This window comes from Schistocerca piceifrons, chromosome 6 (assembly GCF_021461385.2).
Source record: "Schistocerca piceifrons isolate TAMUIC-IGC-003096 chromosome 6, iqSchPice1.1, whole genome shotgun sequence".
NCBI classification, from domain to species: Eukaryota; Metazoa; Arthropoda; class Insecta; order Orthoptera; family Acrididae; genus Schistocerca; species Schistocerca piceifrons.
In genome coordinates this window covers 320,639,257-320,656,351 of record NC_060143.1, presented here as the reverse complement: position 1 = coordinate 320,656,351, position 17,095 = coordinate 320,639,257, and positions in this window count along the sequence as shown.

Here is a 17,095-nt window from a genome sequence, read left to right as displayed (position 1 = left end):
GTACATGAATACGTGATTGGTGTTGACTTTAACGAACACTTTAGTTCTTAGTCCTACTCGTGCAACCACACTTAAAAACAAGTTCTTTTTTATACAACCTACCAGTTTTTAAATACAAATTCGTCCTTGGTATAGAAGGAGTTGTCGATGGTTTCAGGCTATATTTAAAACTTCCTTTGATACTGTCAGACGTGTTATGTTGTTGCACAAATGACAAGAAACTTTTGTTGCAACGTATTGAAATCTTTTCTGAACCACTAAAGGATTTCAGAGACAGTTACATCGAAAGAAATAGAAGGAATTGTTAACAATGTTTTGCAGAGAGTTGTTAAATTTTGTTCTGAGAATAAACTGTCCCTTGACTTTAGAACAAAACGCAGTATATTCAGTTCTACATAGCACAAACACTTAACGTACAACTTGTGCAGAACTTAGTAAATACGCTCGAATGTGTACCATTGATAAGTATGAAAATTTTAATTAGAATGAACATATTATTGAGCTGTTAAAGAAACAAAGTTTTACAAATTTTTCCCTTCTTATAAATTGTTAGTGACGAAAAAATCTTATATTATTTTGCATTTCCCCCCCCCCCCCCTCCATTAACGTCGTATGACAATGTTTTACAGGTAGCAAGATAAATTTTAAACTGATCCCAAAATTAGTTGTTCGGGGAACCTCATTGTATTTCATAGACAAATTTTTTACTTAAAAGCTAACAGGAAGTGTAGCTAAAAAAGAAAAAACACTGAATTTACGCGTATCATAAGTTACAACGAGATTATTAGAGACTAATGCGGGTATTCTTATTAAATTTAAGCAAGTGTGTTTTTGATTAATATGTAAATAGCAGGTTTAATGAGGTACTCGTAAGATATAGCCTGTAAACTGACATGTTCCATAAGCTTTCGATAAAAATCCTGCAAATAATCCTTTGAACACGAAATTATCTAACTCCTAAGATCATTTTTTTGTCGAAAGAGATGCCAACAGTCTTATCAGTGTCACATCCCACTCAAATCATCCAGGATATTATGACCGTTTCTTAACAGCGTTTTGGTCGACCTTTGGAAAACCATACTACTGTGATTCTGCTTGGTACGGATCAGGCAAGTCCTTCGTAGTTTTACGGCGGTATGCAGGACCAGATGTTCATGCACAGGCAAGTCATTCCCCGTAAATCACGGGACCGTGGTTGCTTCCTGGAGTGAATCAGGCTCCCTATAGCGTCCGAGATGTGACTCATTGAGTCGTGAATAGGTGAACTGGTAGCGAAGATCACAGCGTCAGATTACTGCTATGCTCCTTGAACCACTGTAACACGATTCTGGCCTACATGGGTTTTATCCCGCAGAAAGATGCTTTCACTGTCGGGAAAGACATCAAGCATGAAGGGATGCAGGTGGTCTGCAGTAATGTTCACGTGGTCTCCAGTTGTCTTGGTGCCTTTCTACCACAGGTCCTTTCCAAGCAAAGGTGAATGTCTCACATAGCATAATACTACCACCTCCGGCCTGCTTCCGTGGCATGGTGCGTGTATCGAGCATCCATTCGCCTGGATGATGGCGTATCCGGGCACGACCATCGATTTGATGTAAAAAAAAAGAGGATTTGATGTAAATGACGAGTTTCATGTCACCAGGCTCCAAGTTTCCATTGATTCAGGGACCAGACTCGATGACCCAGTGTCGCCTGCAATAGTAATTGGGAATGTTGTTGGGTCACCATGGGAACACGTAGGGGTCGTATGCTGTAGAGTCTCATATTCAGCAAAATGCGCTGAAAGGTGCGCGCTCCGAAGCAGCACTGATCTCTGTCCTCCGTCCTCCATGTCTGGTGACGAGATGTGGATGCCGAAAACTTTCTCACTTACTTGTTTCTAAGTCCTTCATCCACTTTCCACACATGCGCTAACAGCAGATTGTCTTTGCTGCTTCCGAGATGTTCGCTCCCAGGCGCTGATCGATAAAAATCTGCCCCTCGCCAAACTCGCTCATATCAATTAATTTCGTCATCTGAGGGCCCGATGGTAGCTGCAAGGAGGATAGGGTATTCGTCTATGGTCTACCGTGTCACGTCCCCGCAATGCTTCTAGGTGGCATTCAGTTTCGCATTGGACAGTGGGTATAACGTATTGTCTCGTAGCTATGTTCGGTACGTTTCAAACCTGGAATGCTCGTACAATTACTCTCGATTTCAATTACAGATTTGAAATCTTGCCTCCGCTCGTTACAATGGGACGTAAATCCGTAGAAGTGACGTAAATGTACAGAAAAACAGACGAGTACAATTTTAGAAAAGCTGTATTACTTATTCAAGAGATAGAGCTTCACAATTAGAGCAAGTCAATAACGCACTGGTCCAACTCCAGCCCTCATGCAAGCACTTAGTCGGTTTAGCATTGACTGACAGAGTTTTGGATGTCCTCAAGAGGGATATTGTGCCAAATTCTGTCCAACTGGAGAGTAAGATGGTCCAAATCCCGAGCTCGTTGTGAGGTGGGGAGGGGGGGGGGGGGTAGGGGGTGGGAGGGGGGGAGGGGGCTGCCTGTAATGCTCCAAACGTTCTCAGCTGGCGATAGATTCGGCGGCCTTGCTGATTCATATATGGTTCGGCAAGAACAAAGATAAACTGTAGAAACTATCTTGTCCGGCTGGACATTATCGTGCCAGGAGTCTCGAGATACATCTTCGTTGGTCTTGTGGTTCAGTTCATAGCGGGACTCAAAACTGAAGACAGTTATCCTCCAGTCAATGAGATTCCAGGCCGAAGACGTGTCTGGAAACGGCCCGGGCAGTAGTGGGTTACTAACCTGGCTGTCATCCGCCATACGACCCGACAGCCAAGGGTCATAGTCTAGGATGCAATTTTATTTCATAACGGGACCCCTTTGGCTGTCATCCGCGGCGATCTTACAGCATAGTGGTACGTCGACGATATGCTACGCCCCGTTTTATTGGCGTCCATAGTACGTAATCCTGGACAGACATTTCAGCAACCTGAGGCGCTTTGTCACGGTCCGTACGGCTTCCCCCGTCGGAGGTTTGAGTCCTCCCTCACGCACGTGTGTGTGCGTGTTGTCCATAGCGTAAGTTAGTTTACGTTACATTAGCTAGTGTGTAAACATAGGGACTGATGACCTAAGTAGTTTGCTCCCATAATATCTTACCAAAAATTTACGAAATTCCATTTCAGCAAGATAATGCTCAACCGCACACGAGAGTATCTACAGTTCATTTTCGTGCTTGCCGAACCACACCTTGGCCAGCAAGGTCGCCGGATCTGTCACCAACTGGTCAAGATTTTGACGATGTGACGCAACTGGACGGAATTTGGCAAACTATTCCTCAGGACATCCGGCAACTCAATCAATCAGTGACATGCTGAATAACTGCTTGGAAAAGGACCAGATCTGGACCAACACATTGACTTGCTCAATATTTATGCGCTTTCTGTTGAATAAACCGTCCAATTTTTCTGAAACTTTTAGTCATTTCTTTATCACAGAAATCATTCCACTTCGTTCAAATGGTTCAAATGGCTCTAAGCACCGTGGGACTTAACATCTGAGGTCATTAGTCCCCTAGACTTAGAACTACTTAAACCTTACGAACCTAAGGACATCACACACATCGATGCTCGAGGCAGGATTAGAACCTGCGACCGTAGCAGCAGCGCGGTTCCGTACTGAAGCTCCTAGGACCACTAGGCCACAGCGGCCGGCTTCCACTCCGTTCCCAAACTCTGTGGCACTTGTGATAATGTTACAGAGAGACTTTAGTCGTGGTTGCAATAGGAATGGATTTATTCTTAATTTGTGACGCGTTTCGCCTGTATTGAAAGGCATCTTCAGAGAGTCTAAAAAGATTACAAAAAACCTGTACAAATATAATGGTCATATACAAACATTCTGAAACAAAAAAACTACGTAAAACTTCATTAATCTTACAACATAGAAGTTACAGATCCTAAATTGCGTTTTGAGGCGGAGGGGGATGACAAAGAAACAGTACTGGCTCCATAGTATGAAATACAAAATTTAACTCATACACATAATCATCTCATAAAATGAGGAGTCAAACGCATAAAATTACATCCAGGAGAATGGGCCAAGTGCTTGTGTAACACTAAAATACTGAACATTACCAATGGTCGCAATTTGTACCTAGGGCGTTGTTAGCAATAGCCATGAAAGAAAGAGACAAAAGACTACCTTGTCAAAGTTTACAGTAATGTTGTAAAACACCCCAAGCCAGTAATGGGAATAAAAGAGAACTCTCATATGGTAAAAAAAAATGTGACTCTTTTTAAAAATGCGGGGTCTGTGAACAGCAGACGAAACCTAACGCCTACAATGTCGTAGTAGCGGGAAACTCGCCAGGTGTAGACGCTACGGTTTCTAGCTATGAATGGCTGTATGTAAACAACCGGGAAAAACGCGCAGTACATGAACGAATATAATTTCATAAACTCTTTCGAAGATACGCATCGTGGCATCGAAAAATGTCTGACTTTTCGACAATATTTTTGGAGATTTAACCCTATGGGTGAAACAGTATGGGAAAGCTTTTTGAAAATATATTACTATTAAGGAACTACTAAGGTAGTTTTAAAGGTAGGGTACGAGATTTTAATGAAAGTATTATGTTGTGGAATAATTTTAAGGCTAAATCTATGAATATTTAAATTTGACTTCTCGGTTAAAAATAAAAAAAAATACGTGTTTCAGTGTTTCTGGAAATCCTACCGCTAAGAGAGGGCAATAGGGGATGATACTTTTTAACAATACATTTCGTTACCATAGAACAATTTTTGAAGCTATATTTATGATAATTTGAATTTGACTTCTTGATTAGAAATAAATAAATATTTGTTAGGGGACGAAAGTTGCTACGGAAATATCCCCACAAGAACGTAAAAGGCTTGATTAACGAAACGTTTGGTCTCCTGTTACCAGAAAAGCTCTTTGGTCAGATGTACATTCGGAAAAGACCATGCTTATATGACCTCAATTAGTGTGAAAACCTTAGAAGGCTTTGCAATTTGTGAACAACACAAAAATTTAATTGAAGAATAAAAAAATATGTGCTGAATAATAGTCTACCCGAGCGAAGCAGCGGGTGGTAAACTAGAATAAAATATGCGCCAAGAGAATAACAGACTATCTGAAAGAGAATAACAGACTATCTGAAACTACGATCCAGGAGCATGCAGCCAAACTTCCATGAAGAATTATGAATCGCAAAGATAAATTCTATAATTTGCTATCAGTTACCTGCGGGAGTATATAGATCAATGCTTCGTTAAGCGTGGCAGAACGCTTGTTACGATATTGGTGAACCGCTGGACGGCTTTAAGAGTGTCTTGGGTGTGGTCGTTCAGCACTGATGTTATAGAATGTGCAGTTAGGACATGCGATCAACTTGATCTTTCTCCCTTTGGGTTTGGTTATCATTCATATAACTTTGAGAATCTGACTGAAGATCCTCATTTGAATTTATAGTTGAGATATCTGCACTACATCTGGCTTCTATAGTGACATCTGAAGTGACATCTGGGGCACGTTTTCAGAGTCTTGGGAAAAAAATGATAATCACCAGCACACTGAGAGGTACGTAAGGATCCTGCAACAAAAATTTCATACAGATTTGTTTGTTCGAACTCATATACTTTCCTTGTCAGTGTAACTTGAGGTGTGTGATCTTTAAACAGGACTGCCAACAACCAACTGCGTGTTGCATTTGTCTAAAAGTTCTCTCTGTCTCGTAGAAAATTAACAGATTTATCAGACCACTCTCGTACGCTTGCTGAACATCTTCACGTGTCAGTTAGAAGCAAATGGTACGAAAATATCCAGAGCGTTACAACTTCCTCGGTTAAACAGCCGTTGTAACTTGAGAGTAAAGTTCCCTACGGTGCAGCCGGATGCAAGTGAGTAGCTGCTTCAAAGTTTGGACAACGTGATTCATCACCTGGTGGCGACGGCCACCCACGCGCCGAAATAATGGGCCAGCGATTAGGTTTCGCCTCACTGCGTTCTTGACAATCGTACACCTGGAAGACATCGACGCAACAAACCGGTACTCACCAAATGTAGGGACTTTCGGCAAATGTTGCAAAAATAGCAATAATAAAACAGATCTGTAGCATTTAAACACTGACAAAAGTCGTCAGTAAAGGATTCTGATTTGATGGATACGCAAGTTCTGATAAGAATCGTGGGGAACGTCGCCCCTGACAATAAGATACTTTAGTACCGAATCAAAGGAAGGGTTTCTAGGCGAAACCACGAAGTAGAAGTGAGACAGGAAGATGAACAACTGCTAGCTGACTTTAGTGGTACATTACGAAATGTTGTAAGAGGTTCGAGAGAAACTGCGAACTCAGAAAAACCAAACGTACATTTACGTCTACATGATTACACCGTAGTTCACCAATAAGTTACTGGCAGAGCGCTCATCGGACCGCCTTCAAGTTGTGTCTGTACCGTTCCACTCTAGAACAGCGGGCGGGAAAAACGAACACTTAAGACTTTCTGTGCTTGCGCTCACTTCTCTTTCTTTCTTATGATGATCATTTCGCCCAATGTAGGTGGACGCCATCACAATAATTTCGTTTTCGGAGGAGAAAGTTGGTAATTGAAATTTCGTGAGAAGATCCTGCCGCGACGAAAAACGCCTTTGCGTTAATGATGGCCACCCCAAATTCGCGTATCACATCCGTGGTGCTCTCTCCTCTATTTCGCGATAATACAAAACGAGCTGCACTTCTTTCAACTTTTTCGATGTCCTCTATCAACTCTGTCTCATGTGGTTCCCACATCACACCGCAATACTCCAGAGGAGGACCGACAAGCGTGGTGTAGGTAGTTTCTTTAGTAACCCTGTTGCTTTTTCTAAGTGTTCTGCCAATAAACCGCAGTCTTTGATTCTCTTTCCCCACAACATTATATTTGTGATCATTCCAACTTAAGGTATTCGGAATTGTAATAACTAAATATTTAGTCCAATTTACTGTCTTTTGATTTCTGTGATTCATCGTGTAACCGAAATTTAGCGAGATTCCTTTAGTATTCGTGTGGATGACGCCGTATTTTTCATCATTTGGAGCCAATTGCCACTTTTAGCATCATACAGATACCGTGTCTAAATAAGTTTCCAGTTGTTTTTTATCATCTGATGCCTTTACAAGATAGTAAATGACAGCATCATCTGCAAACAACCTGAGAGAGCTGTTCAGATTTGATGTAGGAGTAGGTCCGACGGTTATAATCTTGTCATGTTAAATAAGTTAATGATAAAATCTTAAACATGGCTGCAATTCAGCAACTGTAGAACAGTAAATCTGCAGGGACTGAAAGAGTAAGCCAACCAGTTGCAAATAGAGGTTTACTGGAATCTTCGATCTAGGTTTATATTTTAAATAGAATAAAGGAGTAACATCCGTAGACAAAAATTGTAAGATGAGCATACGCACTTGTTACACTACATGCCGATAAAGTACACTGATTAAAGCCAAACGACCCTTGTCATATGAGACATTCGCCTGACGAACATAAATAGCCACAAGCCATACATTAAGGATAAAGCAACACAGTGTTTCAGGTGTGAAGATAAATGTCAACTATGGTGGCCCATTAACATAAGGCTTTTGTCGGCGTAAAAGTTGACTTATATACATTACAACACAATGATGGTATATAGATTACAACAGTATGCACATGACAGACATCAGCGTCAACTGCCCAAATTTATAGGTACCAGCACTAAGGAAAGGTACATGCAGACGGCGCTAAGTATGCCTACAAAAAAATGCGTCTAGATTGCTTTGAATAGCCGATGAAAGTTAAAGCAGAAAAGAAAATCGTATCTTCTGTATGGCTACTGTTAATCTCAAACGACATAAAATCAAACAGATATAAAAGTACATGTAAAAATGGAATCTGAAAACACTCTTATAACAGAGTAACATTCCATCTACAATTGGCCGACCAATTTGTAAAAAGTGCTAATAAAAGTAGTAAATACTGTAAAGAAAGTTTGTCCGTTTTAGTAAATACACATTAATAAATGTATTAACATCTATTAAAATGTAGTTACTAAAACGGACAAATTTCCGCGTAGCATCAAACTACACTAATGCTCATAAATTAAGGATAATTGCAGAATGTGGTGCACATAGGGAACACACACAACACAGATCTGTAAGTCCACGGTATTGGTGATAAGTTGAGATAACCGTCCCGAAACACATGGGCTACAAAACACCACAGCTTCCTGCATATGCACCCCGACTTCAGTATGGAATATGATCACTATGCACACGTACACAGGCCGCACAACGGGTTGGCATACTCTGGATCAGGTGGTCGAGCAGCTGCTGGGGTATAGCCTCCCATTCTTGCACCAGTGCCTGTCGGAACTCCTGAAGTGTCGTAAGCGTTTGAAGACGTGCAGCGATACGTCGACCGAGAGCATCCCAGACGTGCTCGATGGGATTTAGGTCTGGAGAACAGGCAGGCCACTCCATTCGTCTGATATCTTCTGTTTCAAGGTACTCCTCCACGATGGCAGCTCGGTGGGGCCGTGTGTTATCATCCATTAGGAGGAAGGTGAGACCTACTGCACCCCTGAAAAGGCGGACACACTGGTGCAAAATAACGTCCCGACATACCTAACCCTTTTACAGTTCCTCTGTAAAAGACATGCAGGTGTGTACGTGCACCAATCATAATCCCACCCCACACCATCAAACCACGACCTTCATACAGGTCCCTTTCAAGGACATTCAGATGTTAGTATCTAGTTCCTAGTTCACGCCAGATGAAAACCCGCCGAGAATCACCGTTCAGTCTATACCTGGACTCGTCCGTGAACAAAACGTGGAACCAATGTTCCAATGTCCATGTACTGTGTTCTTGACACCAGGCTTTACGGGCTCTCCTATGACCAGGGGTCAGTGGAATGCACCTTGAAAGTCTCCAGGAGAATAAACCGCGTCTGTTCAGTCGTCTGTAGACTGTGTTTATGGAGACAACTGTTCCAGTGGCTACGGTAAGGTCCCGAGCAAGGCTACTTGCGCCGACCGCGGTGGTCTAGAGGTTCTAGGCGCTCAGTCCGGAACCGCGCGACTGCTACGGTCGCAGGTTCGAATCCTGCCTCGGGCATGGATGTGTATGATATCCTTAGGTTAGTTAGGTTTAAGTATTTCTAAGTTCTAGGGGACTGATGACCACAGATGTTAGGTCCCGTAGTGCTCAGAACCATTTGAGCCATTTTGAAGGCTACTTGCAGTACTCCGTGGCCGTCTGCGGGCACTGATGGTGAGATATCGGTCTTCTTATGGTGTTGTACACTGTGGACGTCCCGTACTGTAGTGCCTGGACACGTTTCCTGTCTGCTGGAATCGTTGCCATAATCTTGAGACCACACTTTGTGGCACACGGAGGGCCCGTGACACGACCTGCTGTGTTTGACCAGCCCCACACAGTCACCTTTAGTACGTCTGTAAACGTCTGCACACTTACTCGCTGAACAGCACTCTGACATGCACCAGCACACCTCTGCGTATCTGGACTGCTGCCAGCGCCACCGTGCGACTGCCGCAGGTCAAATGCACCACATGGTCATACCTCGAGGTGATTTAAACCCGCAAACCGTCCACCCGAGCGTTGTTTCACCATGTATCAGCATTATCCTTAACTTGTGAGAATGAGTGTAGTTTACAAATAGTCTATAACAGAGTATTTAAACGACATTTCGCCGCCCATGTAGCAAATAGTTCTATTAAAAGTAACAAATACTGTAAGGGAGGAGAGAAGTAGACGTTGGAATAAAATTCGTTGAAAGCTAACTGCTAAAACAGAGGAAAACATTACAAAGAACATGCCAAAAATGCTGAGAATAATGCTACATGCCTGTAAAAATAGTCAAACAAGTAACAAACGGTATAAATTGCCATATAGAGAAATGTTTTGAGGAAAATGACATGCACACCGAAAGCAGTGGAGATCGGTAAACACACAATATGAGGCTGTGAGTAGCGGCTTTAAGCCGTCGAAGAAGGTCTTACTTGCCTGCTCCAGCTGATCATTCAAGATGTTGCCATCTCTTTCAGTTAATTGTTTGAGCATTTCAAGCTCTTTTAACAAATCTAACTTCGAGCCGTTTACCTCTAAAAGTAGAATAACTGTTTCTTCCAATTTATTCGGTTAATAGAAACAAGCAAATGCTCAGCAAGAGAGGACTTATCGGTCCAGCGACACTGATGTGACCACCAGTCAAAAGCCTGAATAACCATCTTTTGCAACACGGACGTTCAGGAAGAGACTCATTGAGGTTCTGCAAGCTGCCGACAGGGATGTGAGCCAAGATGACTCCAATCCGTAGCCAGCTGAGCCAGATTTATCGTTTGAAGATCCACGGCGCTAACAGCTCGGTTGAGGTGATCCCATAGATTCTCGACTGGGTTTAGAGCCTGGGAGCTTGGTGGCCAGAGAGAACGTAAGACTCATGGTGCTCTTTGAACGATACACGTACATTACGAGCTGTGCGACACATTGCATTGTTGTTGTTGTTGTGGTCTTCAGTCCTGAGACTGGTTTGATGCAGCTCTCCATGCTACTCTATCCTGTGTAAGCTTTTTCATCTCCCAGTACCTACTGCAACCTACATCCTTCTGAATCTGCTTAGTGTATTCATCTCTTGGCCTCCCTCTACGATTTTTACCATCCACGCTACCCTCCAATACTAAACTGGTGATCCCTTGATGCCTCAGAACATGTCCTACCAACCGATCCCTTCTTCTGGTCAAGTTGTGCCAAAAACTTCTCTTCTCCCCAATCCTATTCAATACTTCCTCATTAGTTACGTGATCTACCCATCTAATCTTCAGCATTCTTCTGTAGCACCACATTTCGAAAGCTTCTGTTCTCTTCTTGTCCAAACTATTTATCGTCCATGTTTCACTTCCATACATGGCTACACTCCATACGAATACTTTCAGAAATGACTTCCTGACACTTAAATCAATACTGGATGTTAACAAATTTCTCTTCTTCAGAAACGCTTTCCTTGCCATTGCCAGCCTACATTTTATATCCTCTCTACTTCGACCATCATCAGTTATTTTGCTCCCCAAATAGCAAAACTCCTTTACTACTTTAAGCGCCTCATTTCCTAATCTAATTCCCTCAGCATCACCCGACTTAATTAGACTACATTCCATTATCCTTGTGTTGCTTTTGTTGATGTTCATCTTATATCCTCCTTTCAAGACACTGTCCATTCCATTCAACTGCACTTCCAAGTCCTTTGCTGTCTCTGACAGAATTACAATGTCATCGGCGAACCTCAAAGTTTTTATTTCTTCTCCATGAATTTTAATACCTACTCCGAATTTTTCTTTTGTTTCCTTTACTGCTTGCTCAATATACAGATTGAACAACATCGGGGAGAGGCTACAACCCTGTCTTACTCCCTTCCCAACCACTGCTTCCCTTTCATGTCCCTCGACTCTTATAACTGCCATCTGGCTTCTGTACAAATTGTAAATAGCCTTTCGCTCCCTGTATTTTACCCCTGCCACCTTTAGAATTTGAAAGAGAGTATTCCAGTCAACATTGTCAAAAGCTTTCTCTAAGTCTACAAATGCTAGAAACGTAGGTTTGCCTTTCCTTAATCTTTCTTCTAAGATAAGTCGTAAGGTCAGTATTGCCTCACGTGTTCCAGTGTTTCTACGGAATCCAAACTGATCTTCCCCGAGGTTGGCTTCTACTAGTTTTTCCATTCGTCTGTAAAGAATTCGTGTTAGTATTTTGCAGCTGTGACTTATTAAGCTGATAGTTCGGTAATTTTCACATCTGCCAACACCTGCTTTCTTTGGGATTGGAATTATTATATTCTTCTTGAAGTCTGAGGGTATTTCGCCTGTTTCATACATCTTGCTCACCAGATGCTAGAGTTTTGTCAGGACTGGCTCTCCCACGGCCGTCAGTAGTTCCAATGGAATATTGTCTACTCCTGGGGCCTTGTTTCGACTCAGGTCTTTCAGTGCTCTGTCAAACTCTTCACGCAGTATCGTACCTCCCATTTCATCTTCATCTACATCCTCTTCCATTTCCATAATATTGTCAAGTCCATCGCCCTTGTATAGACCCTCTATATACTCCTTCCACCTTTCTGCTTTCCCTTCTTTGCTTAGAACTGGGTTTCCATCTGAGCTCTTGACATTCATACAAGTCGTTCTCGTATCTCCAAAGGTCTCTTTAATTTTCCTGTAGGCGGTATCTATCTTACCCCTAGTGAGATAGGCCTCTACATCCTTACATTTGTCCTCTAGCCATCTCTGCTTAGCCATTTTGCACTTCCTGTCGATCTCATTTTTGAGACGTTTGAATTCCTTTTTGCCTGTTTCACTTACTGCATTTTTATATTTTCTCCTTTCATCAATTAAATTCAATATTTCTTCTGTTACCCAAGGATTTCTACTAGCCCTCGTCTTTTTACCTACTTGATCCTCTGCTGCCTTCACTACTTCATCCCTCAAAGCTACCCATTCTTCTTCTACTGTATTTATTTCCCGCATTCCTGTCAATTGCTCCCTTATGCTCTCCCTGAATCTCTGTACAACCTCTGGTTCTTTTAGTTTATCCAGGTCCCATCTCCTTAAATTCCCACCTTCTTGCAGTTTCTTCAGTTTTAATCTACAGGTCATAACCAATAGATTGTGGTCAGAGTCCACATCTGCCCCTGGAAATGTCTTACAATTTAAAACCTGGTTCCTAAATCTCTGTCTTACCATTATATAATCCATCTGATACCTTTTAGTATCTCCAGGGTTCTTCCATGTATACAACCTTCTTTCATGATTCTTAAACCAAGTGTTAGTTATGATTATGTTGTGCTCTGTGCAAAATTCTACCAGGCGGCTTCCTCTTTCATTTCTGTCCCCCAATCCATATTCACCTACTGTGTTTCCTTCTCTCCCTTTTCCTACACTCGAATTCCAGTCACCCATGACTATTAAATTTTCGTCTCCCTTCACAATCTGAATAATTTCTTTTATTTCATCATACATTTCTTCAATTTCTTCATCATCTGCAGAGCTAGTTGGCATATAAACTTGTACTACTGTAGTAGGTGTGGGCTTCGTATCTATCTTGGCCACAATAATGCGTTCACTATGCTGTTTGTAGTAGCTTACCCGCATTCCTATTTTCCTATTCATTATTAAACCTACTCCTGCATTCCCCCTATTTGATTTTGTGTTTATAACCCTGTAGTCACCTGACCAGAAGTCTTGTTCCTCCTGCCACCGAACTTCACTAATTCCCACTATATCTAACTTCAACCTATCCATTTCCCTTTTTAAATTTTCTAACCTACCTGCCCGATTAAGGGATCTGACATTCCACGCTCCGATCCGTAGAACGCCAGTTTTCTTTCTCCTGATAACGACATCCTCTTGAGTAGTCCCCGCCCGGAGATCCGAATGGGGGACTATTTTACCTCCGGAATATTTTACCCAAGAGGACGCCATCATCATGTAATCATACAGTAAAGCTGCATGCCCTCGGGAAAAATTACGGCTGTAGTTTCCCCTTGCTTTCAGCCGTTCGCAGTACCAGCACAGCAAGGCCGTTTTGGTTATTGTTACAAGGCCAGATCAGTCAATCATCCAGACTGTTGCCCTTGCAACTACTGAAAAGGCTGCTGCCCCTCTTCAGGAACCACACGTTTGTCTGGCCTCTCAACAGATACCCCTCCGTTGTGGTTGCACCTACGGTACGGCTATCTGTATCGCTGAGGCACGCAAGCCTCCCCACCAACGGCAAGGTCCATGGTTCATGGGGGGGGCATTGCATTGTCCTGCTGGTATATACCTGTGTGACAAGATTAGTCAGGGAATTAAAGAAAACATTTCCAAGGCCATACCGCTCCATATTCCGGCCTGGAACCTTCCGACCATTGTTGCAGGGCGGTACACGCCAACGGCCATATGTCAGAGGGAGCATACAATGTGATTCATCTGAAAGGGTCACCTGTTGCCACTTAGTGGACCTCTAGTTGCGGCATTGGAGTGTAAATTCTAGCCTTCGTTGCCAATGAAAAGCAGTCAGCATAGGTGCTTGACCCAGGCACGTCACGCAGCGTGAGATGTTTGTATTTTCCCACCTCCGCGTTGCAAATGTTTTGAGTGAAATGCCTAGGCGATGCGCTGTTGTTTTCACGTCAATTCTACCAACGTTGAGAGCTGTTTAGTTGTCGGGGTTTTGTAAAATTCCTGGATTCATGTCTCGTCGCTATGCAGCCTATGAAAAGGATTACGGAAGACTCCCAAATAAATTCCAAAATACAGTGCAGCTTTAATACCAATATATTTCCAGGACTCTGGTGTCCGAGCCTGGTGAACTGTACCGGTTACATCAGATGTACCCAAAGTTGACATCAAACGACACAGAGTTCACAACAATCAACAAACGGGTGAGCCTACGATACATTTGCTCGCAACCCTAGCCAAAAAACGAGTGCCCCAAGGCGCCTGCGTGGTCTCTATTTATACTTTTGTTAACAATTACCTCCAATGAAAATTACAATTTTATGTAAAATCACGATTAAAAGTTAAACCGAATATGAGCTACACATTGCTAAAAATTTACAATCTCAGTGCTGAACAAGGTGAACCTATTTTCAACTTAGTTACGAGTTAATATAACATTTTCTGACTAATTACGTTACAGGTAAGAATTACATTTCTAAATTTGTTTATAACAAATCAACTTTTTAGTGCTAACATATATCGGAGATTCAATTAACGTGCTTTATTTATATGTTCTATTTAAATTGTTGAAGTAATTTTAGCCGGCCGAAGTGGCCGTGCGGTTAAAGGCGCTGCAGTTTAGAACCGCAAGACCGCTACGGTCGCAGGTTCGAATCCTGCTTCGGGCATGGATGTTTGTGATGTCCTTAGGTTAGTTAGGTTTAACTAGTTATAAGTTCTAGGGGACTAATGACCTCAGCAGTTGAGTCCCATAGTAAAATTAAAAAAAAAAGAAAGTAATTTTATAATGATAGGTTTACTGGTACATCCTGACCATGTGCTACATTTCTTTCGATTAGTTGCAGTATTAATTTCACATTTATATTGTGTTTTTCACATAAGAACAATGTTAATCAGCAAAGCATCGTTTTCGAATTATATGTATACTGAAATAGTGGTTATTTCTGTATGTAATTTGGAAACAGGTCACTTTACAATTGGGCAATTAGGACTGGTGTTTATCTTTAATGCTCTCCGAGGGGTTCTGATAGGTAGCAATGAGATACAGTAATATTTCAAGCAACACTGGCTAAACATAAAACTTTTGAAAACATTATCAGCGATCTTTAAAATTAAAATTTAAAGATTAAAAACAGTCTTGATCACAACTTTTTATTTTTATTTGAGTGACCGGTATCGATTCTACTCAAGAACCATCTTCAGGCTCTGAAAAATGCGTACTACCAGACAGAGGGGTCGTTTTAATAGTACGTATATATAACAAAGTGTAGGACTAATAAATATATATACCCAGACTCCGTGGAGCAAGTTGCGCCGACCATCGACGCTGGAATAACTGCTAATCGGACAAGGAGAGAACGGTAATTAAATAGGCATGATCACGCCCACCGTCCTGGGTGTGACACCATTGCTAGCCAATCAGAAAGACGTCTATGATTAGGTAAGCACAAGAAGTACATTAAAAAGTGCGTTATAGTTAAATTACATCGTAACATCATTATAAATGATTATTCGTCATAAAATATAAACTACAAAGGCTACTTGGTTTAAGATCAGCTAAAAGTATGCTGCCCTCTAACGCCTATTCTGCGAAGATGGACCAAAGGTTGTTAAATCCACGGAGAGACGTTACTCGCAAACATACATTGAGGGTTGCCGTGGAAACGGCGTCCTATTCCGATGTGGTAGTCTACAGTGCTGTCAGAGATTACAATAGGCGAGGACCAACGGCCTCTGCCGATATAACATGTTGGAGATAACTAGAAAGTGTATTATATTATATCGTAGCATCACATAAGTCTCATTATTCGTCATGAGATATAAACTGTAAAGGTTAAAGATTTAAGATCAGCTAAAAGTACGCTGGCCACTAATGTCAATTCTGTAAAAGGTGCAGCAACGTTTGCTATATCGATAGTGAGACGATGCTAGCCGAGGTACTGGCTAAGCAGTCGTTGAGGAGATACCGCTGGTAGTCCCTTGGTTCGTCTGGATGGTCAGTTCTTCAACAACTGCACGTCTATTCGCCCGTACACATCTCTACAACTGTCGTTCGCCCGTGTATTCTATTGTCCATGATGCACCACAGATGCCCCGACGTCGGTTTTGGCCAGCGCCATTTTACCATGCACGGTTTACTTTAACCATAACAACACGTGAGCAATTTATAACTTAGCAGTTTCGGGATGCTTCCATCCTTGTTCCTATAGCCAGTGATCATGCCCTTTTGGATGTCAGTTAATCGCTCCATTTCCCTCATAAGGGCAACGATAGCACTGTTTTCAGCGTTCCCGCGACACCTTTTATATACTCTGCACTGCTAGTGCAGCGATCTGCCGTCTGTTGCACGTTGACGTCTAATACTGGAGGTGGTCATATGACTGGGCTGTGTAATATGTTCCCCAACAATTCTTCGAACGTATGCTCTCGGAATTTCAGCAGTAACGCTCTTCTAGCGTCATTCACTCGAGTATGCTGAGCATCTAGGTAAATGCCCAGACGAATCCATGAAGAAACGTGCCAGCCTTCTTTGGAGGTTGTCTGTTTCGTTAATCCAACATGGCAAGTGTCAGTGACTAATGAACAGTACTGAAGAGCGGTTCGAACAACATGTTTTATATTCCATTTCTTTCGTGGAAGAATTGTATTTCCTCATCATTGTTCCAGTAAATCTCAGTGTCGTATCTGTGCTTCGTTCAACTCGTTTCACGTGGTCATTTCACTTTGGATGCCCCAGACGTCTACTGCTAGGTATTTTATTGATGTTATAGTTTAAAGCGATTTTTCATTATTACCACAAAAAGTCAGTGGCGGA